We start from the raw sequence: 24,205 nt of genomic DNA on the forward strand, positions 1-24,205 counted from the left end.
AATCTGCTCTTTGTGCATGTATAGCACATCTATATGGCGCATCCACATGAGGGGAAATAAGTACAAAGGAGCTGGCTTGATAATTTTGGAAAAGCATGTTTTGACTGTATTCTGTAAGACTAACCATAAAAATAACTAAACGTAAACTCTCTGCTTAGTTGATAAATTTGTTTTTCACAGGGATATGGGTTAGCAATTTTGAAAAATGCTTTGTATATTTACTAGAATTGATCAAATCAGAAAATAAATTATGCAAAATGGGAGCCAGGTATTGTACTACATAGTGAAGTGAAGTTGCTCAGTCATTTCCGACTCTTTGCGACCCCATGGACGGAGGAGCCTACCAGGGGGGATTTTCCAGGCAAGAATACTGGAGTGGGCTGCCATTTCCTTCTCCAATCATACTACATAGAAGTGATAAATAAGAAAGTAATGAGGAGGTTAGAATAAATTCCATGATACTAGATTAGAATTAGAAATCAGCATGTACTCTAGTTTATCATACATACATAACGGGAAATAAATATAATTGTGTCCACATGGGTTGTTATACATACAATTGATATGTGTTTTCTCTGTTGTGATGGCCTAGATACAGATAATACAGTAAGAGTGAACAAAACTTGGGACACAGATTTGCTTTCTAAACACTAAACAGTATTCACCATACAGATAACACTATTCACCATATAGAGTGAAGTAAGTCAGAAAGAGAAAAACAAATGTGTTAACACATATTTGTGGAATCTAGAAAAATGGTATAAGTGATCTTATTTATAGAAAACAAAAGTATGGACGCCAAGGAGAGAAGGGGAGGGTAAAATGAATTGAGAGATTGGGATTGACATATATACATTATTGATAATATATATAAAATAGATAACTAATGTAGCTAATGTGAACCTACTGTATAGCACAGGGAACTCTACTTAACAGGAAGGAAATCTTAAAAAGTGAGCATATATGCATACATATAGTTGATTCACTTTGCTGTACAGAAGAAATTTAACTCAACATTGTAAAGCAACTATAGTGAAAGTGAAAGTTGCTCAGTCATGTCCGACTCTTTGCAACCCCATGGACTGTCCATGGAATTCTCCAGGCCAGAATATGGAATACTGGAGTGGGTAGCCTATCCCTTCTCCAGGGGATCTTCCCAACCCAGGGATCGAACCCAGGTCTCCCGCATGGCAGGCAGATTCTTTACCAGCTGAGCCACAAGCAGCTATACTCCAATAAAAATTAATTTTAAAAAAAGGAACAGAACTCAGCAAAATGGTTAATTCTAGCAATAAAGCAAGAAACATGAGTCAGACACACCTAGTTCTAGAATGTAAGGAAGGAAAAAAAAAGCAGGCACGTGAAACAGCTTCCAGTGGCTGAAAATGGAACAGTCTGTGTAACAATATAAATAATGATAGAATTATAATGAATTACAATCAAAATAACAAAGCAAGTATCAGGGAGTTCATGCTGATGTAAATAAATGGTAGCATAAATAAGTAAATGAATGGGGAGAGGGGACACATTGCCTACAGAAAAGTCCATATTATGAATGGTGAATGAGTGAGGGATACAGAAAGTGATTATAATTAATGCTGCAGGAAAAAATGTACTGAGGAATGCTGTAAAAAGTGTGGGAAACTTTATGATAAGAAAAATACTATTTGAATAGAATCCAAATATCTCCTCAAATTATTTGTTAATTGATATAATGACTCAGTGGACATGAGTTTGAGCAAACTCTGGGAGATGGTGCAGGACAGGAAAATCTGTTGTGCTGCAGTCCATGGGGTCACAAAGACTGGACATTACTGAAAAGCAACAATGTTGATTTTAACAGCTAATTAGTATGTCCACTAATTGTTTGGTAACCATCCCTCTAAAAGGTGAAGTTTAATTCCCTTCCCTTGGATATCAGCTGGATTGTATCTCACTTGTAAAAAATAGCTTCTGGCAAGAGAAATGAGTTGTTTTTGTTTTTTTTTTTTCAGTAGAGAAACTTAGCAAGTACCACTTTAGCCAATAGTCAATGTTAAGATCACCAGAATTAACTCATACTGAGTTCATATACCCCTGTTTGACACAGTGAGGAGGCCCCTTAACATTTATTCTTCCTCAAAATCCATAGCCTCAGTCGAATCATGACAAAACCATAGACAAACCTAAACTGGGGGATATTGTAAAAAATAAATGGTCAGGACCTTTCAAAACTGAAGAAGTCATGAAAGACAAGGAAAAACCAAGAAATCATCATGCGTTAACCTCGAATATGAAGTCATAAAGACCACATGCAGTGGATATCATGGATTGGGATTTACAGAAAAAGGGCATAAATAGAAAAACCGGTGAAATTTGAATAAACTTAATAGTATTCAGACAATGTTACTTTAACAGTTTTTGTAAATATACTAACATTACATGAGATAATGTTAGGGTAAGTGGGGCAAAATTAGTACTACTTTTGCAGTTTCTCGGGTTTCCGGGGTGGCTCAGATGGTAAAGAATCTGCCTGCAAGGAGGGAAATGCAGGTTCACAGTCAGTCTATGGGATCAAAAGAGTCAGACACAACTGAGCGGCTAACACTCATTTTCTTTTCTTTTGCAGTTGCTCTGTAAACCAAAATGATTTCAAAATGAAATGTCTAAAAAAAAATAGCAAAAACTGTGGTGGGTCATTTTTTTTTTTCTTTCTGTAGTTAATAATATCTGGTTTATATACTTAGGTTTCTTATTTTCCAATTTCATTTTCATTTTTGAGATTGTAAATAATTTATGGTTCAAAATTCAAAACTACAAAAAGAAATAGTGTATACATTGTATGTTTAGTTCTGTCTTTTTAACTTTGTTCTCATCTATCCCTTCAAAATAATGATTTTTATTCGTTCCTAGTTGATCCTTCAAATATTACATTTTTCTTTTAATTACTATTTTGTTTAACTTTCTGGTACTTTGGTATTGACAAAAATCTTATTTTATAGCTTATGTTTAATTAAAAAAAAATCTTAACTATGCTGGAGTCCGGTTTTTATCAGCTAAGTTCAATCACTCAGTCGTGTCTGACTCTTTACAATCCCATGGACTGCAGCACACCAGGCCTCCCTGTCCATCACCAACTCCCAGAGCTTACTCAAATTCATGTCCATCGAGTCAGTGATGCCATCCAACCATCTGTCATCCCCTTCTCCTCCCTCCCTCAATCTTTCCCAGCATCGGGGTCTTTTCCAATGAGTCAGTTCTTTGCATCAGATGGCCAAAGTATTGGAGTTTCAGTTTCAACATCAGTCCTTGTAGTTAATATTCAGGACTGATTTCCTTTAGGATGGACTGGTTGGATCTTCTTGGAGTCCAAGGGATTCTCAAGAGTCTTCTCCAGCACCACAGTTCAAAAGCATCAATTCTTCAGTGCTCAGCTTTCTTTACAGTCCAACTCTCACATCCATACATGACATTCTTCCAGTTTTTATATTGTTTTGTTTATTTATTGGCTGTGCCAATAAATTGGCTGTACTCAGTCATATCTGACACCCTGCAACCCCACACACTATAGCCCTTCAGGCTCTTCTGTCCATGGAATTTTCCAGGCAAGAATATTGGAGCAAATTGCCATTTCCTACTCCAGGGGATCATCCCAAGCCAAGGATTGAATCCACATCTCTTGCGTTGGTGGGCGGATTCTTTACTGCTGTGCCAACTGGGACGCCTCCTGTCCCTTGGCATGAAGGATCTTGTTTCCATGACAAGGGTGGAACTCATGACCTCAGCAGTAGAAGCATGGAATCTGAACTGCTGAACCACCAGGGATGTCCCTGTGGATAATTTTACACAACTTTTTATAAAACAAAGTTTCCTTTGGCCTTTGATTGGAAAGGTTATCTTCATTAGATTTCTTAGGATGGATTAGCAAACAATATTCTATAAATTGTTGCATGTTTAAAGTTGTTTTTCCACAACTTGGATGATTTAAATCAGTTTGTCTGGAGATGACATGTATTTTTAATTAAGTTCATTTTTCATTTATCTTTTCTTTCCCTATTTTATTGTCCCTCCTACAGGCATATCACAACATGGCACAATGCAGAACAGCCAGTTTCTCCTTGAAAAGTCATTGAACTAATTACCTTTATTTTATTTTTGTTGTACTGAATCATGTCCTGCGGGATGAATCTCTTATGTTGTTACATAAAAGGTTTTCATTATGCAAGAGTTATTATGGATGACTAAGTTGAGGATGAGCATTGTACAGCTTGTCTATCATTCTGCCTCTTGTATTTCAGTTTTTGTTTATCCTTCTTCCTCTTCATTTCTCTGCATTCTTTTATTTTAAAAATATATATTTCTGGGACTTCCCTGGTGGTCCAGTGGCTAAGAATCCACACTCCCAATTCAGGGACCCCAGGTTCGGTCCTTGGGCAGGGAACTAAAATTCCACATGCAGCAACTAAAAAAGATTCCATGTGCTACAACTAAGACCTGGCACAGCCAAACAAATAAATAAAGTGAAAATACATATACATTCCTTTTGTTTCATCCTTCCTGTTTCCTCCAAAACTTTTGGATTTAGAAATTTATCTCACCATGGTTCTTTTGTTTATTTCAATGCTTAAAAGATATTCCTGTTTGATTAATAATTTGAGTTTTCCTATAAATATTTACTACAGAAATCAAGCAAAGGTACAATGTCTCATTAATCAATCAAAGGATTACTTAATTTTAAAACAATGTTCAACATTGTAAATTAACTATACTTCAATAAAAAAATTTTTAAAGATAAGCGTTAAAAAAAAAAAAGAAAAAAGGGTGGTGAAACCATTCATGTGTTTTCATTTAACACATATATATCCTTCTGAGACCCAACATAGAACATCTTATATTTTGTTGGCAGCTATGAAAAAAAATGTTTAATTTCTTTAGTTGATGCATATTTATACATCCAGTCACTGAAAATTTTACTGTGATTTCTTAATATGTTCTAGGTCCAGGGAATATGGCAGTGAACAAAAAGAAAAGTTAATCTCATGAAGAAAAGCAACACACGTCAAAAGGGAACCAAGTGAAGTCAATACTGAAAGCAGAGCATTTGAGAGGCACAAACTACGTATTGGGTTCCCCTGAAAACTCCTATTTTTATAAAAAAGGAGCAGAGGAAAAAGCTCAAGAGTAATCTAGGGTCCTTCAATAAGAACATTTGTAAGGAAAGTAGACACCATGTATTACCACACCTCACTTCGGGTGGGATTCATGAAGAATCTTCATATACACTGATTGGACAATAAAAAATATGTAGCAGTCTCTCTTTTCACACTGTCATATGTATCAATTGGTAAATCAGCGTACTTTACATGGGCACATTAAATCAATTATATATAACATGCTTTATATGATATGTATTATTTATAACATTATATGTTTATAATGCACATGCATATAATATGTATGTATATACTATATACCAATATGCATTCTTATTTTGAAATAATAACAGCTTTGTAGAAAGTTGCAAATATAATACAAAGATGTGTGCCATACCCTTCATCCAAGTTTCCCCAAGTGTTACATCTTGTATAATTAGAGTACAGTACCAAATCCAAGGATTTGACTTTGATAGATTGTATGTTTCATTGTCTTTTTACTACATGCATAAGTTGATGTAATCACCACCACACTATATCAATATTCAGAACCATTCCATCACCACAAATTTTTTCCTCGTTATCTTTTTTTTTATTAATTTTTGTTAGAGTTCAGTTGATTTATAATGCTATGTTAGTTTCAGGTGTACAGCAAAGTGAATCAGTTATATGTATATCTACTCTTTTCTAGATTCTTTTCCCATTTAGGCCATTACAGAGTATTGAGTATAGTTCCCTGTGCTATACAGCCCTTATTAGTTATCCATTTTATATATAGTAGTATGTATATGTCAATCCCAATCTCCCAATTCATCCCAACTCCCTTTCCCCAGTTTGGAAACCATCAGTTTGTTTTCTACATCTGTGACCCTCTCATATTACCTTTTTATCTTCATATACACACCTTTCCCCCAACATTTCATAGCTCTTGGCCATCACTAATCCCTTTGCCATCTCTATAATTTTTTTTAGAGAATGTTATATAAATAGGCTTATGTAGTATGTGACCATTTTGAGACTGACTTTTTTCACTCAACACAATGCCCTTGAGATCCTTTCAAGTTGGTAATTCAATCAACTTTATTTTTAAGTGGAATTCCAGAGTATCACAAGTGTTTAACCATTAATTTATGGGCTGTTGCCAGTTTTGACCACTCCAAATAGGCCTTCTATGAACAACCATGTGTAGGTTTTTATGTGGACACAAGATTTCATTTTGCTGGGATAATTGACCATTGAATCTGAGTGAGTGAATGTCACTCAGTCATGTCCTACTCTTTGCGACTTCATGGACTGTAGCCTGCCAGGTGCCTCTGTCCATGGAATTCTCCAGGCCAGAATACTGGAGTGGGTAGCCATTCTCTTCTCTAGGGGATCTTCCCAACCCAGAGATTGAACCAAGGTATCCCGCATTGCAAGCAGATTCTTTCCCATCTGAGCCACAAGGGAAGCCCAAATAATTGCTGGGTCACTTGTTATGTGTAAGTTTAACCTATTTTTTAAGGGACTGTCAAACTACTTTCCAGAATGGTAGTATTATTTCACATTCCCACCAGCAATGGATAAGAGATCCAGTTTCTCTGTATCCTTGCCAGCATTTGATATTTAGTCACTGTTGCTAATTTTAGTTGTTCTACAAAGTGCATGGTGATATTCCATTGTGGAATATCCATTCTCTAATGGATATTAGAGAAATACATTCCAAAAATACATTCCAAAATCACCATTCTCTGATGGCTACTGATGTTGAACATCTTTTCTTGTGCTTATTTACCATCTAAAAATTCTCTTCAATAAAATATCCCTTCATGACTTTTCCCATTTCCAGTTGGATTAGGTTTGTAATTTTGATAAAGTTATATTCTATTTTTTAATTAATAGATTATGGTTTTGGTGTCATATCAATTAACTCTTCACCAAGTTCTAAACCTTAAATGGATTAAGTTTTTAATTTTGATAAAATCAGATGTCTATTTTTTCATTAATGAATTGTGGTTTTGATGTTATGTCTAGGAACTCTTCAATGAGCCCTGAGTCCAGAATATTTTCTCTATGTTATCTTATCTCTTAAGTTTTATACTTTTATAGTTTTACACTTAAATCTGTCATTCATTCCACGCTAATTTTCTGCATAAGTTTTGAAATTTAAGCTGAGGTATAATTCTTTAGTATGAATATGCATTGCTCCAGCACAATTTATTGAAGTGTTTTTCACCTTTGTCAAAAATCAGTTGGTTGTAAATATGTGGAACTGTTTCTGAATTCTCTATTCTGCACAATAGATCTATCTGTCTATCCCGAGTCCCGTCTTGACTACTGAAGCTATCTAATAAATCTTGAGTAACTCTGCTAATTTACTTTACCAGAATATTGGCTATTCTAGTTCCTTTGACTTTCCATAGAAATTTTAGAATAAACTGTCTTATAAAAAACAACAACAACAACAAATTTGCTCAGATTTTGATAGGATAAACTTGTATAATAATTTTCAAAGAATTGATATTTTTACTTTGTTGAATCCCTTCAACCCATGGTATGTCTCACCATTTATTTAGGTTCTTTTTGAGGCGTAATGTAGTCCATCATTTAGATAATTTTTTTGTTTCTTTCATTAGCATTTTATAGTTTTTAGTTTACATGCACATGTTTTGTTAGATTTAAATGTCTGGGTTTCTTTCTTTTTTTTTTTTCTCTTGAGTTGTAAATGGTACTGCATTTTTATTTTTGGATTCCGCAAGTTTATTGCTAGTATATAGAAATGCAATTAATTTTAGGGTGTTAATCTTATATCTTGGGGTCTTGGTAGACTCAATTATTAACACTTGAGATTTCTTTCTTCAAAATACATTCCTGATCACTGGGTTGGGTGCAAGATGGCTCAAGGGGCCGCACTCCCCCTGCACTCCCAGCGCTCCTAGGCAAGCATGTGGCCCCAGCCCCCAGCCCCCCTGACTCAGCCCTGGCACTGGACCCGCGGAACACTGTGAGCCTGCGAGAGACCCCAGAGCTGGGCGTCGCTGAGTTTAGCAGACTGCGAGCCCCACTGCCGCCCCGGCTCCTGCTGCTGCTGCTGCTCTTGCTGTTCTTGCCTGGGGCCAGTGAAGGTCTTGGCCACTCTGCTGAACTGGCATTTGCTGTGGGGCCAAGTGGTGATATTTCAGTTCCTGGGCAGCCCATGTTAATGCTGGGCTGCCAGGTGGAGGGGACTAATCACCTGGAAGAAGAATGAGGTGGAGCTGCTGGACAGTCCCCACTCTCCTGTGCTGGCCAATAGGTCCTTAATGATCCGTCACTTCCTGCTGGATGGAGGAGGCAGCTGTTCAGATGAGGGGGACTATATGTGGGTGGCTCAGAACCACTTTGGGCTGGTGGTCAGTCGGAAGGCTAGAATCCAGGCTGCAACCATGTCAGACTTCCACGTGTATCCCCAGGTCACTAGGTGAGGAGGGTGGTGTGGCCCGCTTCCAGTGACAAATCCATGGGCTCCCTAAACCCCTCATCACTTAGGAGAAGAACAAGGTCCCCAGTGACATGGACAAGGAGAGGTACACACTGCTGCCCATGGGGCTGCTGCAGATAACCGGCCTTTGAGCCAAGGACAGCGGCATCTTCTGCTGTGTGGCCTCAAATATTGTCAGTGTCCGGGTCAGCCATGGGGCCAGGCTCACCGTGACAGGCTCGGTCTCCGGGGCCTACAAGGAGTCTACAGTCCTCATGGGGCCTGAGAACCTCACCCTGACTGTGCACCAGACCACTGTGCTTGCGTGTGTTACCGTACCCATTTTGTCCTGGAGTCCCCTGGATGGCCACCCCATCAGGGTGGAGGACATCCAGGTGCCAAGCATGAGGAACTTCATCATCTCAGACGTGACTGTCCAGTGCTCAGCTGTCTTTATGTCTATGCAGCCAAAAGGCCTGGCACCTGGGTGAGGAGAAAGGCCCAGGGCCGGCTGGTGGTGCAAGCCCCAACAGAGTTTGTCCAGCACCCCCAGTCCATCTCCAGGCCGGCTGGGACTACAGCCATGTTCACCTGCCAAGCCCAGGGTGAGCCACCCGCTCACATGATGTGGTTGAAGAATGGACAGGTGCTGGGGACCAGAGGCCATATCATGCTCAATAATAACAACAGCATCCTGACCATTTCTGGAATCGGCCAGAAGATGAGGCCATTTACCGGTGTGTGGCTGAGAACAGTGCCAGCTCCTCGTAAGCCAGCGCCAAACTGACTCTGCTGTGGATTGAGGGGCTGCAGGCCATCTCCTGTTGTCCACTGAGGTCTGCATGCCCTGGACGGAGCCCCTGGTGAAGACCAAGGAGATTGTGGGCCTATACATCAGGAAGGGTGCCAACTCCGCAGAGCTGGAGCATCAGGAAGTCATAGCAAGAGCACCTTCCAGCACCTGGTGAGCCACCTGGAGCCTTCCACCACCTACAGTTTCTACATCAAAGCCTACATACCTTGGGGGAGCAGTGTGCAGCTCAGCCTTCACTCCCACCCTGGCCAGCACTCTAGGTGAACCGCGTCCCCCCCAGTTGTCAGTGACGGTCCTGGGCAGCTCTACCCTACCTGCTGTGGGAGCCCCGGCACCCGCTGGCCTAGCAAGAGGGCAGCTTGAAGGTGTTTTCACCACCCAGCAAGCAAGGCCTCCTTGACAGGCCTCCTTCACAGGCCCCATCCTGCTGCCTGGAACTGTCTTCTCTTATAGGCTCAGCCAGCTTGACCCAACTACAGTGTATGATGTGAAGCTGCTCGCCTACAGCCAGCATGGGGATGGCAATGCCACAGTCCACTCTGTGTCTTTGAGGGGAGCATCTGAAAGGGCATCCCTGAGCCCACTGTGTGACTGTTGGAAAGAGGAGGCCACCAACTAGACATCTACCATGTGCATTGTCATCGGCATCCACATTGAGGTCACCTGCATCATCTTTTGTGTCCTCTTCCTCTTATTTGGCCAAAGGGGCAGGGTCTTCTTGTGTAAGGGTGTGGAAAACCACCCTTCTCCAACTTAGGGCCCCTGGAGCCAGGGGGACCCTGGTGTGCTGGCACTGAATGGGGTGGGACAGAGAGAGAGGGGCCCACTGGGCCGAGGCGGGAAACGTGTGGACACGAAGGAACTGGAACAGCTATTCCCCCAAGGCCCTGCCCCTGTGTGAGGAGACCCAGCTCTCCATGCTGCTGCTTCAGGGGTTCAACCTCCTGGAGGAGATGACATCGGAGGCCGAGGCTCCTGCTGCCCTGCCACCCTAGGACATAGGCCCTGGCCTCCTGAGTGGAGGACCAGCTGCTCAACCAGCTCCCTCAAGACAGTAGCCAGTGTCCGGCAGGTTCTGGAGGGAGCAACCCCCCTATTCTCAGGTCAAAGGCAAGGTTTCTCCTTTCATGTGGAATTCACATAGGGGCTTCCCTGCGTTTCTGTCCTGACTGACCCTCTGATTGTCAAGACCTGCAGTAGCCTCAGCAAGAAACCCCTCCAAGGACCCAGAGTGGTTCCTACAGGAGCCCCCACCTTGGGCCAAGGCCCCCCTTCACCTCTGCGTGTACTCACATGACTTGGAACTGAACTAATGTTTTCCTTTAAAAAAAAGAACAAACATAAAAACCAAAAATAAAAAAGAGAGACAGAGAAAGAAAAAAGAAAGGAAGGTGAATTAGACAAAAATATGCCCCTGCTGTGGCTGGATGCCTGACACTGTCACCCTCCACGACTTTTTTTCCCTGGGATGGAGTTTTGCTGTTTTGGTTTTCAGCACCTACCTCAACCCGAATGAATGTCCTTGGGGGAGCAGGGCCGTGGCCTCAGCCCCCCGCTCCACAGAACCCTGAATATACTTCTGCTTCAAGCCCCTTTAGGGGCACCCCTTCTTTCCCTAAATTGTAGTCCAGAGTTAAAAAAAAAAAAAACACTCCCAATTTCCAAGTGTAAAAGAAAATGTCTACCTTGAGGCTCACTGGTTCTCAGTTGGGCCTGTGTTGTATCACTGGACCTTCCCTCCTGGCTCCTCTCCAAGGGTGGGCCTCTTGGATCCTGCAGAAATAAAGATGAAATTGGTCAAAGAAAATGTGAAAAAAAAGGCCAAAAGTAAGAGGAAAAATTGTTCCTGGAAGTATAAATTGTTGCTCCACACTAGAAACTTCTCAACACGCTACCAGTGCTCCATCTCTTCTGCCCGTCCACTCCCATTTTGACCCTCTCAGCCAACTCATCCTTGACTGGGACCCCCAGAACCTTCTTTGAACCTAGGCCTTGGGAGGGTGGTCCATCGCCCTGCATCCTGCCTGCCTCCTGTCTTGCCCACAGAGCTGCTGGAGCAGACTGGCCCCTGAAATGTACTGTGTGTGCCGGTTGTGTGCATGTGGGTGTATGTGTGTGGGAGAGGGGGCCAGCCCTCTGTTCCCTGGGACACTGCCAGCTTGACCCACACCCTGGGCAGTGGAGCAATCACTTTCAGCAGTTATGGCTGGTAACTGTTTTTCTACAAGGTGTGTTTAAGGATTTATGTTCTTGTGACTTCTTGTTTCTTTTTTCTGTTGTGTTGTTTTTTTGAAACACTTAGTTAAAGATGAGGAAAAACTAAATGGAAACAAATATGTATTTTTGGTTACACTCAAACATATTTTTAAATACCAGAAATAAAACTTTTTTTAAGAAAAAAATGTATATTCCTTAAGTATAGATTAGACCATAAAATCCCTGACTCCCAACCCTCTAGGGACGCCCACTCCAAACTTTAGTGAATTTGCTGAATGAAGAAGGTACTCTCGGTGGCATTTTCATGAAAGGCTGCAGTCTTGTACCTGTGGACTTGGGGAAGGGCATCGTCCCTTCTCCCCAATGCCGAGCCTGAGACCCGGGCACCTCAAATCTCCCAGGCAGTGCCCCTTGGTCCCTGCAGTGTTGTCTCCACACCCTCTTCCTCCTGGAACCCCCTCTCCCTAGGGAAAGTGGATCTGCAGGAGTGGGGATGGGGGCCACCTGGCCCTTCTTGGGTTTTGTCACATTCATTTTGACTGAATAAAAGCCCTGTAGCCAAAGTGGAAAAAAAAAACAAAACACACATTCCTTAGAGGTGTTTACATGTAGACCAAACTCCTTCCTATCTAGGCAGCCACTTATATCAACCTGGCTAGGAAGGACAGAGATGTACTTTGAGTGTTCTACACGTGGCCTCCACTGATACCATGGAGAAGGCACTATTCTCAGTAAGCCTTAGTAGAAATTTGACTCTCTGTAACAGCCGCTCTGCCATCCCTCCAAGCAGGCAGGAAAGAGGCTTTTTGTTACTCATGGGTAGGAGAGACTTATAGATTTCCTTTATGCTGTCAACTTAGTCTAAACAGAGCAGTGAACTTATTAAGACACTCCAAGATCTTTGGTGAGGAGAGTGCTGGCTCCTGACTATGCCTTCTCTGACATTACCCTGACCAGGAGTTTGGGACATCTTGTGAAATTTTGGTTTTCCACTCAGTTTTTGCTGATGGAATTGAGAGTGGGGTCCTTCCTTTTTTTTATGTGCTGTTTTACTGGAATAGAGTGGTTATTTCCAAAACTTCTTTTGTCCTGCATGCTTACCCTTTCTTGGCCCCTTAACAGAGAAAGCAGGCTTTTCTTGTTTATTTTTTATTTATTTTTCTTAAATCTGTGCCCATTGACATTTCCGGGTGGTTGGCTTCAAAGTCTGGTATATACAAGACAAAGAGAAAGCCGAAAGAACTTACTACTTTATCAGCCCTCTGTTACCATATTCCTAGACAGGCTATCTACTTTTCTTCACCATTCAGCATCTTTCTATATTTGTTTTATATATAATAATCAGGATTTTCAGTTGCATTTATCAGGAGAAATAGGAAAAATATGTCTAATGCTTCTCACCAGAAGTCTGTAATATATTTTTAATCAAACTGTTTATAGAAAGAGAGGCCCACAAAAACATTTGCTTGGAGCCCTGAACGACTGGGGGGATGGCCCTGTACAGAACTGTGCAACATTGCCGTTACCTAGCAGCCAGATGGGCTGGTAAAAGCATATTTTTAGCAAAGCATAATGCCACCCCAGTTAGAACTGGGGCTGTCTTAGTAAGCACTAAGACAAAATGGGGATTTAATAGGCAGCCTGCTGTGTCTGCTACAAACTCCTATAGTTTAACAACTTACTTTAAAATAGTGAGTGCTATAGGAGGCCCAATGTGCTTTAGGTTGGAATTACTTATATATGTATATGTATACTGGAGAAGGCAATGGCACCCGACTCCAGTACTCTTGCCTGGAAAATCCCATGGACGGAGGAGCCTGGTTGGCTGCAGTCCATGGGGTTGCAAACGGTTGGACACGACTGAGCGACTTCACTTTCACTTTTCACTTTCATGCATTGGAGAAGGAAATGGCAACCCACTCCAGTGTTCTTTCTTGCTTGGAGAATCCCAGGGATGGGGGAGCCTGGTGGGCTGCCATCTATGGGGTCTCACAGAGTCAAACACGACTGCAGCGACTTAGCAGCAGCAGCAGCAGTATATGTATACGTGTGTGTATACATATACATAATTTATATATGCATATTTTTAAAATATATACATATTTGTGAGAAAATGCACGTATATAAAATAGGTTCATGCCATGCTGCCATGTGGAAGAAGCCAAACTAAAATATTGGAAAAGTCCAAGAGACCCAATATATGTCTTAGAGCAGCAAAGATGAAGGGATGGCCTCAATCCAGAGTCCATGTGACCTAGTTGGAGAGATGAATGGTTACCTGAGCAAATTTTACTGAAGTAGAGCCCTTGGATTTTGGAGCCTCAGAAATTCCTACTTCACTCAGGTGTAGAATAGTCATAAGGGAAGCAGAAAATGTCATTCTGAGCTTAGCAAACTATAGGAAAAATGAAAGGAATGGTAGAAATATTGGAAAATTATAAGACATATGATAAATAGTTTTAGTTTGTATTTACATCAATGAATATTTCTGACACCCTAAGGAAGTTCTGGAAATTCACCAGAATTGTGGAAGGATGATAATAATAAATAAAAAATTTAATTTGCTGTTGGATCTTAGAAGGAACTCTTTAGTTAAATGATACTATTAATTAGGTGCTTAAAATATTAACCTTTATTGAGAGACTACTTTATATACATTTTATTAATACATCAGAATACTTTCCAATATTAGGCTTTCCCTAAGTATGTTATTAAAATTCTAAATAGACATAATGTAAAGTAATGGAAAATATTTTGAAAACTTTAAGTTGAAAAGCAAATCTCCATTTTGTTACTGTATCCCAGTTCCTCAGTGTCTCTCCTCCAGGATAAATACTGTTTGTGGTTTTTCTTTATGTATCATTACAATAATAATCATATATGTGTGCATGAGTGCATTTCATTTTACTCAAATGGCAGCATAATCAGCATACAATCATTTGTATCTCTGCATCTTCATAATAACATACCTTAGAGATTTTTCTTACCCCAACATTGATGAGATCTCATTTTTTAAACATTTTACATAGTCTTTTTTCATATTGATAGAAAACCTCATGTAGATAGTGTGAGATAACATACAAAAGAAAATGGCCTTTCACTTCCATCTCCATGTTCAGTTGCATTTGTTATATTAAAGCTTCTACAATTATTGTGTTATAATTCAATAACTTGATTACAATGTGGTTACATAGCTTTTCACTAGCATGTTTTTCTACTTGTTTCTTCAGACTTGGTATGTGTTTTAGTTATGGTTCATTTCCCTAGTATCTGATATAATACTGGAATATAATAATGACATCAACAGTCACTTACTGAGCATCATGCACGAGGAGCATGGTGAAGTACTTTGTAAATGCTTTCTTATATAACCTGCCAAATAAATTTAATAAAGAGGAAAGTTATTATTCCTTTTTTAGAGATGATGAAAACAAGGTTTACAGAGGTCAAATCACTCTTTTATAGATGATAAGCGTTTATGCTTGTTGTATGTCTTTCTTTTGAAAGTTTAAATCCTAAACTCTGATCTCTGTAATTTCACTGTTTGTATTTTTTGCATCATTTAAAAAACAAATTAATAAAATATTTAAGGGCCAGAATCAGTTTCTTTCAAATCATGAAAACTCCATTTAAGCGTGTCCTTTTGTTTCTCATCTGTATTTTTTAGGGAAGATAATTTTTTAAAATAACTAAGTATGTGGTACATATCATAGCAGTAAAACTAACTCAGAAAGGTCAAGGAGAAATTTTTTCTATAGATTCACATGATATCCAGTTTATCTGGTTCCTAGTAATTCACACACACACACACACACACACACACACACACACACACACAATGCTTTTTTCCTCACACAGCACATTTCAATTTAAATACTATGTTTTTCATTAAATTTACATAAAATTTGTGTATCTTGTTCGCTGCATATATCCAAAGTTTTATATAAAATCAAATATGTTATGTGCTCTATTTTACATGTGACATATGTAGTTTTCCATTTTGTCATAACTCTTCTTATCATCCTGGGAAACATACACAGAATTATGTTTCTTTCAGCCAAGTATGCCCTCTTTAGTCTGTGTCTCCTGCTAAGCAACTGGATAAGAAGCAAAACTCAACTACCTGAGGACCCTTAAAAAGTAAAAAATCAGAGAACAAAGCTGTATGTGGGTGAGGTTCTCAATTTTTTGTTTCTTTTGCAGCTTTACTTTGAAGGAACTCTCCAGTCATGAGGCTGTGTAGCAGTGAGCATGCTGTCAGCTAAATCTCCAATTGAAATCCCATCTTTCTAGCCACAGGAGTAAAGAAAAGGAGACCCCATGTTCCAAAGAAGGCAGGGGGTATCCATATTTCATTTTTATCTTTCCTCTTGTGCCATTTTTCCAATGGTGAAACTCAACTAGGGAGTTCCATGACTTTGATGGTGAATGCTTGGGTAAATATATAACTATTGTTTTCTTAATATTTATGTGTATATTTTTTCAAATATGCACATGCGTGTGTGTGTTTAAGTTTCTTCAGTTGTGCCCAACTCTTTGCAACATTTTGGACAGTAGCCCACCAGTCTCCTCTGTCCATGGGATTCTATAGGCAAGAATACTGGAGTGGATTGCTATGCTCTCGTCTAGGCAATCTTCCTGATCCAAGGACTGAACCCGAGTCTTCTGCAGCTCCTGCACTGCAAGCAGATTCTTTACCACTGAGCCACTGGGGAAGTCTCTAAATATACACATAACTATTTAATTGTCAAACTATTATATCTACATATAATAAAAACCTACTGTCAATGTGGTAATTTTTGTTTTTTATTTTTAAATATACACATAAATATTAAAAGTAAAAATTACCACACTGACAGTAGGTTTAAATGTATATAGATATATTTGACAACTATGAAATAAAGGAGACTGATAATAGTAAGGAGTCTTATATGTTTTTAAGACACCTGAATTTCATGTGAAGTACTAAAATATTAAGCCAAGTAGGTTGCAAAAGTCTAGGCATATGTATTTTGTAATCCCTAAAGCAAAGAATGAAGCAGTCATACAAAGAAATATCACCAGAAGCTTAGTATGTGAATTAAAATGAAATGCTAAAACTTATTTATATAATGAAAAATAATAAAGAGGGAATAAATGGGCAAAACAGAAAAGAAAAAGAGAAAATAAGTAATAAAATGTTAGATCTAAAGAAACTGATATAAATAACTTCATAGAAAGTAAACGATCTAAATAGAGATCTAAAGACAGATTTTACCTGACTGTGTAAAGAATAAAAAAGACTCAACTATAAGCTGTATAAAAGAAATTCAGCTGTAATATAAAGTCACATATATGCCAAAAGCCAAAGAAAATGTAAAACTACATACCATGCAAACAATAATCAAAAGAAGTCTGGAATAACTATATTAATATGAGAAATGGAAGGCTTCAGAACAATGACTATTACTAAGGATAACAAGAGACATTAAGCAATTATGAAAAATCAATTCTCCAATAACTGTCATGGTCCCTAAATAGCACCTAGTAACAGAGTTTCAAAGTAAATGAAAGAAAAACTGATAGAACTAAATAAGAAATAAACAATTCCACAATTATTGTTGGAAACATCAACATCTTTTCCCACAGTCAATAGAGCAAGTAGATAGAAAAGTAGTAAAAGTATAGAAGATTGAATCAACATGTCAACAATGAACTAAATTGTCATTTATACAGCATAACAGTGACATCAAAATAGAAATTCTTTTCAAATGCACCTGGGACATTGACCAAGATAAATCATATTCTGGGCCATGAAAACCAGTAATGAATCTAAAAGACTAGAAACTATTCAAAGTCTTTTCTTAGACTGTAGTATATAATAGCATTAATACAAATGTAATATTTGGTAAACTTAAAATATTTGGGGATTAAATAATTTATGTCTAAATCACTGAAGGGTTAAAAAGGAAGTAACAAGAGAAGTTATAAAATATTTTAAATTGAATAAAATTGAAAGCTCTATATAACAAAAATATGGAAAATAGCAGAAGTAGTGATTAAAGGGAAATTTATAACATTAAATACTTAGTAAAGAAGACATGTAAACCCATGGCTGATTCATGTCAATGTATGGCAAAAACTATTACAATATTGTAAAGTAATTAGCCCCCAACTAAAATAAATAAATTTATAAAAAAATAAAATAAAATAAAATAAAATAAAATAAAAGAAGAACAGTGTTAAATAAATGATCTAAGCTGCCAACTTAAGGAACTAGGAATAGAAGAATAAGCTAAATTTAAAAAGAAGAGAGAGAATACAAACAGGAAAAGAAAACATTAAAAGAACAGAAAAGAATAAAATTAGGTGGAGGGGTCCAAGATGGCAGCATAGGAAGATTCTGAATGCATCTCTTCCCATGGACAGACCAGATCTACAGCTACATGTGAATTATTCCCCTCTGAAAAAGATCCAAAAAAATAGATGAACTTCTTCACAAGAAAGGGATAAAGGACCACATCAAGACAAAGCAAAGACAGTCTCACTGTGAACCCTTGGTGCGGTAACACAGAATATAAAATATGGAGGGATCTCACCAGTCTGGTGCTTCCTCTGGAGGAGTGAGGGGTTGATGCTCTTGGAATCTGTAGTGGAGAAATGAACCCCCAAAATATCTGCCTTAGGAAACCAACAGAACTAAAATTCAAGGGGCTTCCTTGATGGCTCAGTAGATAAAGAATCTGCCTGAAATGCAGGAGACACAGGAGACACAGGCTCAATCTTTGGGTTGAGAAGATTCCCTGGAGGAGGAAATGGCAATGTATTCCAATATTCTTGCCTGGAGAAGCCCATGGTCAGAGGAACCTGGCAGGCTATAGTCCACGGGGTGGCAAAGAGTTGGCCATGACTGAGTGACTAAGCACTCACAGAAATACTTTAAGAAATCGTGAAAGCTTCTGGACTCTATGTGAAGGAAACTCCTCCAAAAGTATCTGTTGAGGATCAAGGGATAGTTGAAACTCTCCTGGGAGACAGGGGTACTGGCGGATACCATTATTTCACTCTCCACCTGCCCTACTAGCATAGGTAAGTGATCTCAGAGGTAACACCATTCCACAGCCTTGTTAAGACATAGAGGGGCAATGGATTGGGATGCTATCCCATTGCCTTACTCATGCTGGAGAGTACCCACAGATGCAACACCTCCTCAATTTCTTGTTGGAACTGACTGGTCATGGCATTTTTCTCCTATCAGCCTAAAATTTGCATGTGCATAGGCAAAGCACTAACCCACCAATGCATTACTGAAACTCATAGTTGTACACAGTCAACACATTTTCCTGCTGCCTTTCTGAAGCTAGTGAATGTGCCTTGTCCCCTATACTCTCTGGCAGACTAGCTAAAACCACTGGACACGTACAATCCACACAGAAGATACTTGATTGCCTTGATTACTTGGTGGCCAAGGGGGCTGACATTCTTGAGTTGCCCATACTGTAATGATCAGAAAGACAGTACTTGGCAGGCCTCCATCCCCAGGGTATCACACACACAGCTGACTAAAACATAACTCCTGTTTTCCTGTAAAATTAATTAACTAATTAATTAAAAATGAAACAATAAAAGGCCTGTTTATATAGCCTAGAGCTGTAGCCTAAGGTATAGGTTTCAGCTTTCCCATATATCCAGAGGCTAAGGAGGCATTCTAGAGAATGTAAGCAGTAAGATATCATCCTTGTGCACCCCTGCGGCCTTACTACATCTTAAAAAGTTCTCCCAGAAAAGAGCTTACATATATATGTTTGGTGTCACAATTTTTTACCAGTGTCATCCAGGAGACACCTCCAGATTTCCTGGACTGAAGGCCAGTAGGGATTACAATTGTAACCCCATAGGACTGTATATATATATGCCTTTCAATAGTCTGAAACTAGTTACTGAATGTGCATCCTCTTCTTGGTGAACTGACAGGTTTCAGTGCACCCTCAATAAGAGGGACATATCAGAATCAATAGAGAAGTTTGAATATTCACAAAAGTTTCTAAAAACAAACAAGAGCAAGGGCAAGGTTGAACAAGAAATGTTTTCTCCTACACAAGGTCACTCTTTCAAGAATAAGACAGGTAGCTGTTTTGCCTAATATATAGACACAAAAACAGAGAATCAAGCAAAATAAAGGAAGAGAATAACGTTCCAAAAGAAAAAAAAAAATCTCAAGAAAACCTTGATACAGAGATAAGTAATAAAAAATTGATAAAAAATTAAAAGCAATGGTCACAGGGGTGCTCAATAAACTTGGGAGAAGGTGACACTAACACAGCAAGAACTTCAACAGAGGACAGAAAACATAAGAATGTACAAAACAGATGTCACAGAGCTGACAAATAACTGAGCTGAAAAATAGAGGGGTTCAAAATCAGACTGTGTGAAGAGGAAGAACAGATCAGTGAGCTGGAAGACAAAACAATAGAGCCAATTCAGACAGAGCAGTAAAAAGAAAAAAGATTTTTTTTTTTAAATAAAGAGAAGTCATGGGACCTATAAGATAGTATGCAGTGGAATAATATTAGCATTAGAGGTGTCCAAAAAGAAAAGAGAGAAGGGGGCAGACAACTTATTTGAAGACATAATGGTTGAAAACTTTCACAATGAAGGGAAAGAAACAGATATCCAGATAAAAGAAGCACAGAGGGTTTCAAATAAAACTGACACCAAGACACATTACAATTAAAATGTCAAAAGTTAAAGAGAGAATCTGAAAAGTAGTAAGAGAAAAGCAGTTCAGTTCAGTTCAGTCGCTCAGTCGTGTCTGACTCCTTGTGACCCCATGAACCGCAGCACATTAGGCCTCCCTGTCTGTCACCAACTCCCGGGGTCCACCCAAACCCATGTCCATTGAGTTGGTGATACCATCCAACCATCTCATCCTCTATCGTCCCTTCTCCTCCTACCCTCAATCTTTCCCAGCATCAGGGTCTTTTCAAATGAGTCACCTCTTTGCATCAGGTTGCCAAAGTATTGGAGTTTCAGCTTCATCATCAGTCCTTCCAATGAACACCCAAGACTAGAGAATTCTCAATAAGTCTATCAGCATATTTCTCAGCAGAAATTTTGCAGGCTAGAGGGAGTGGCATGACATATTCAAAGTGCTGGAAAGAAAACATATGAATAAATAAACTTCCAACTGAAAATTCTCCACCTAGCAAGGTTATCGTGTATCCCAGGTAGCTCAGCTGGTAAAGAATCCTTTGCCTGCAATGTAGGAGACCCCAGTTGGACTCCTGGGTCAGGAAGTTCCCCTGGAGAAGGGATAGGATGCACACTCCAGTATTCTTGGGCTTCCCTAGTGGCTCAGAATCTGCCTGCAATGTGGGAGACCTGGATTTGATTCCTGGGTTGGGAAGATCCCCTGTAGGAAGGCATGGCAACCCACTCCATTATTCTTGTCTGGAGAATCCCCATGGACAGAGGAGCCTGGTGGGCTACTGTCTATGGAGTCACAAAAAGTCGGACATAACTGAGTGACTAAGCACACACACAGAGCAAGGTTACCTATCATTCAGAATTAAAGGAGAGATAAAGAGTATTCTGGACAAGCAAAAACTAAAGTTCATTACTGTAGATCAGACTTACAAAAAATGTTAAAGGGACTTCTTCAATATGAAATGAAATAGCAGTACTTAATTATAATAAAATATACGAAAGTAAAAATCTCCCTGGTAAAAGTAAATAAATACACAATAAAGTACTGGATGGATCACTTATAAAGCTACTGCCAAGGTTAAAAAATAAAATTTGTAAATTTAATTAAAACTACAGTAATGTCCAAGGGATAAATAAAATAAAAATATATAAAATGTGACACGAAAAAGCATAAAAGAAGAGGAGTAAAAACATAGAATTTTAGAGTGTGTTTAAATTTAAGTTGATATCAACTTAAAATAGACTGTTAAATACATGGGATGAAAATGTGAACCTTACCATAACCACAAGGCAAAAAGTTATAGTAAATACACAAAAAATTGAGAAACAAATCTAAATAAAACACTAAAGAAAGTCATCAAACAAGAAGGGAAGATAAAAAGAAAGGAACAAAGAGAAACTACAAAAATAGCCAGAAAAAAATTAACAAAATGGTAATAAGTACACATTTCTTAAAAATTACTTTAAATCTTGATTCCACTTTGAGTCATCCAACTCTGCATTTGACTTGATATACTCTGAAGAGAAGTTGAATAAGCAGGGTGACAATATACAGTCTTGACATAATCCTTTCCCAATTTGGAACCAGTCTGGTGCTCCATGTCCAATTCTAACTGTTGTTTCTTGACCTGCATACAGGTTTCTCAGGAGACAGGTAAGATGATCTGGTATTCCCATCTCTTTAAGAATTTTCCACAGTTTGTTGTGATCCACACAGACAAAGGCTTTAGCATAGTCAATGAAGCAGAAGTAGATGTTTTCTAGAACTCCCTTATTTTCTCCATGATCTAACAAATATTTGCAATTTGATTTCTGGTTCCTTTGTCTCTTCAAAATCCAGTTTGTGTATCTGAAAGTTCTTGACTGAAGTACTGCTGAAGCCTAGCTTGAAGGATTTGAGGTATAACCTTGTTAGCATGACAAATTAGTGCTATTGTATAGTACTTTGAATATTCTTTGGCATTGCCTTTCTTGGGGAATGGGATGAAAACTGATCTTTTCCAGTCCATGACCATTGCTGAGTTTTTCAAATTCGCTGAAATATACAGTGCAGCAATTTAACAGCATCGTCTTTTAGGATTTGAAATAGCTCAGCTGGAATTTCATTACTTCCACTAGCTTTCTTCATAGTAATGCTTCCTAAGGTCCTCTTGACTTCATACTCCGAGATGTTTGCTTCTAGATGAGTGACCACACCATCGTGGTTATTCAGGTCATTTAAACTGTTTGTTCATAGTTCTTCTGTGTATTCTTGACACCTCTTCTTAATCTCTTCTGTTTCTGTTAGGTCCATACTGTTTCTGTCCTTTATCATGCCCATCTTTGCAAGAAATGTTCTCTTGACATCTCCAGTTTTCTTGAAGAGATGTCTAGTTTTTACCATTCTATTTTTTTCCTCTATTTCTTTGTATTGTTCATTTAAGAAAGCCTTCTTATGTCTCCTTTCTTTTCTCTGGAACTCGGCATTCAGTTAAGTATATCTTTCACTTTCTCTGTTGCCTTTTGCTTCTCACAGTGTTGTGTCAAAGGGGCTTTCATAACTCAATGAAGCTATGAGACATGCTATGCAGAGGCACCCAAAATGGACGGGTCATAGTGAAGAGATCTGACAAAAAGCCACCCACTGGAGAAGGAAATTGCAATTCACTCAAGTATTCTCGACTGGAAAATCCCATGAACAACATGAAGAAGCAAAGAGATATGACACCGGAAGATGAGGCTCTCAGGTCAAAATGTATCTGATATGCTACTGGTGATGAGTGGAGGGAAATTACTAATAGCTCCAGAAGGAATGAAGTAGCACGGCCAAAGCAGAAATGATGTGTGGATGTGCCTGGTGGTGAAAGTAAAGTCCAATGTTGTGAAGAACAATATTGCATAGGAAACTGGGATGTTAGGTCCATGAATCAAGGTAAACTGGATGTGACTGAGCAGGAGATGGCACGATTGAGCATAGATGTTTTAGGAATCAGTGAACTAAATGGCTGGAAATGGGAGAATTTCAGATGACCATTATATTTTCAACTGTGGGCAAGAATCCCTTAGAAGAAATGGAGCAGCACTCATAGTTAAAAAAAGAGCCCAAAATGTAGTATTTCAGTGCAATCTCAAAAACAATTGTATGATCTCAGTTTAGTTTCAAGGCAAACCATTCAACATCACATTAATCCAAGTCTATGCCCCAACCACTAATGCTGAAGAAGCTGAAATTCACTGGTTCTATGAATTCCTACAGCACTTTCTAGAACGAACACCAAAAGAAAAAAAAAAAAGATATTCTTTTCATCATAGGAGGTTGGAACATAAAGGTAGGAAGTCAAGAAATACCTATAATAACAGGCAAGTTTGGCCTTTTAGTACAAAATGAATCATGGCAAAGATTAACAGTTTTGTCAAGAAAACATACTGGTCATAGCAAACACCCTTTTCTAACAACCCATGAGACAATTCTAAATATGGACATCATCAGATAATCAATCCTGAAATCATATTGATTGCGTTCTTTGCAGGCAAAGATGGAAAACTGTATTCAGTCAACAAAAACAAGACCTGGAGCTGACTGTGGCTCAGATCATGAGCTCCTTATTTCAAAACTCAGACTTAAATTTAAGAAAACAGGGAAAACCACTAGGCCATTTGGGTATGACCTAAATCAGAAAGAAAGTGAAGTCGCTCAATCATGTCTGACTCTTTGCGACCCCATGGACTGTAGCCTACCAGTCTCCTCCATCCATGGGATTTTCCAGGCAAGAGTACTGGAGTGGGTTGCCATTTCCTTCTCCAGGGGATCTTCCCAACCCAGGGATAGAACCCAGGTCTCCTGCATTGCAGGCAAATGCTTTACCACCTGAGCCACCAGCGAAGCTAAATCAAATACCTGATTATTATGCAATGCAGGTTATGAATAGATTCAAAGGA

At 39.0% G+C, this 24,205-nt stretch overlaps 1 pseudogene; it reads left to right on the forward strand.

Annotated features, from left to right (window-relative positions):
* LOC145540476 (immunoglobulin superfamily DCC subclass member 3 pseudogene) overlaps nucleotides 1-10,443 on the forward strand; it is a 57,349-nt pseudogene extending 46,906 nt beyond the window's left edge.
* The last annotated feature ends 13,762 nt before the right edge of the window (nucleotides 10,444-24,205 follow it).

Source organism: Giraffa tippelskirchi, chromosome 3 (genome assembly GCF_054371585.1).
Source record: "Giraffa tippelskirchi isolate mGirTip1 chromosome 3, T2T-mGirTip1v1.2.pri, whole genome shotgun sequence".
Classification (NCBI taxonomy): domain Eukaryota; kingdom Metazoa; phylum Chordata; class Mammalia; order Artiodactyla; family Giraffidae; genus Giraffa; species Giraffa tippelskirchi.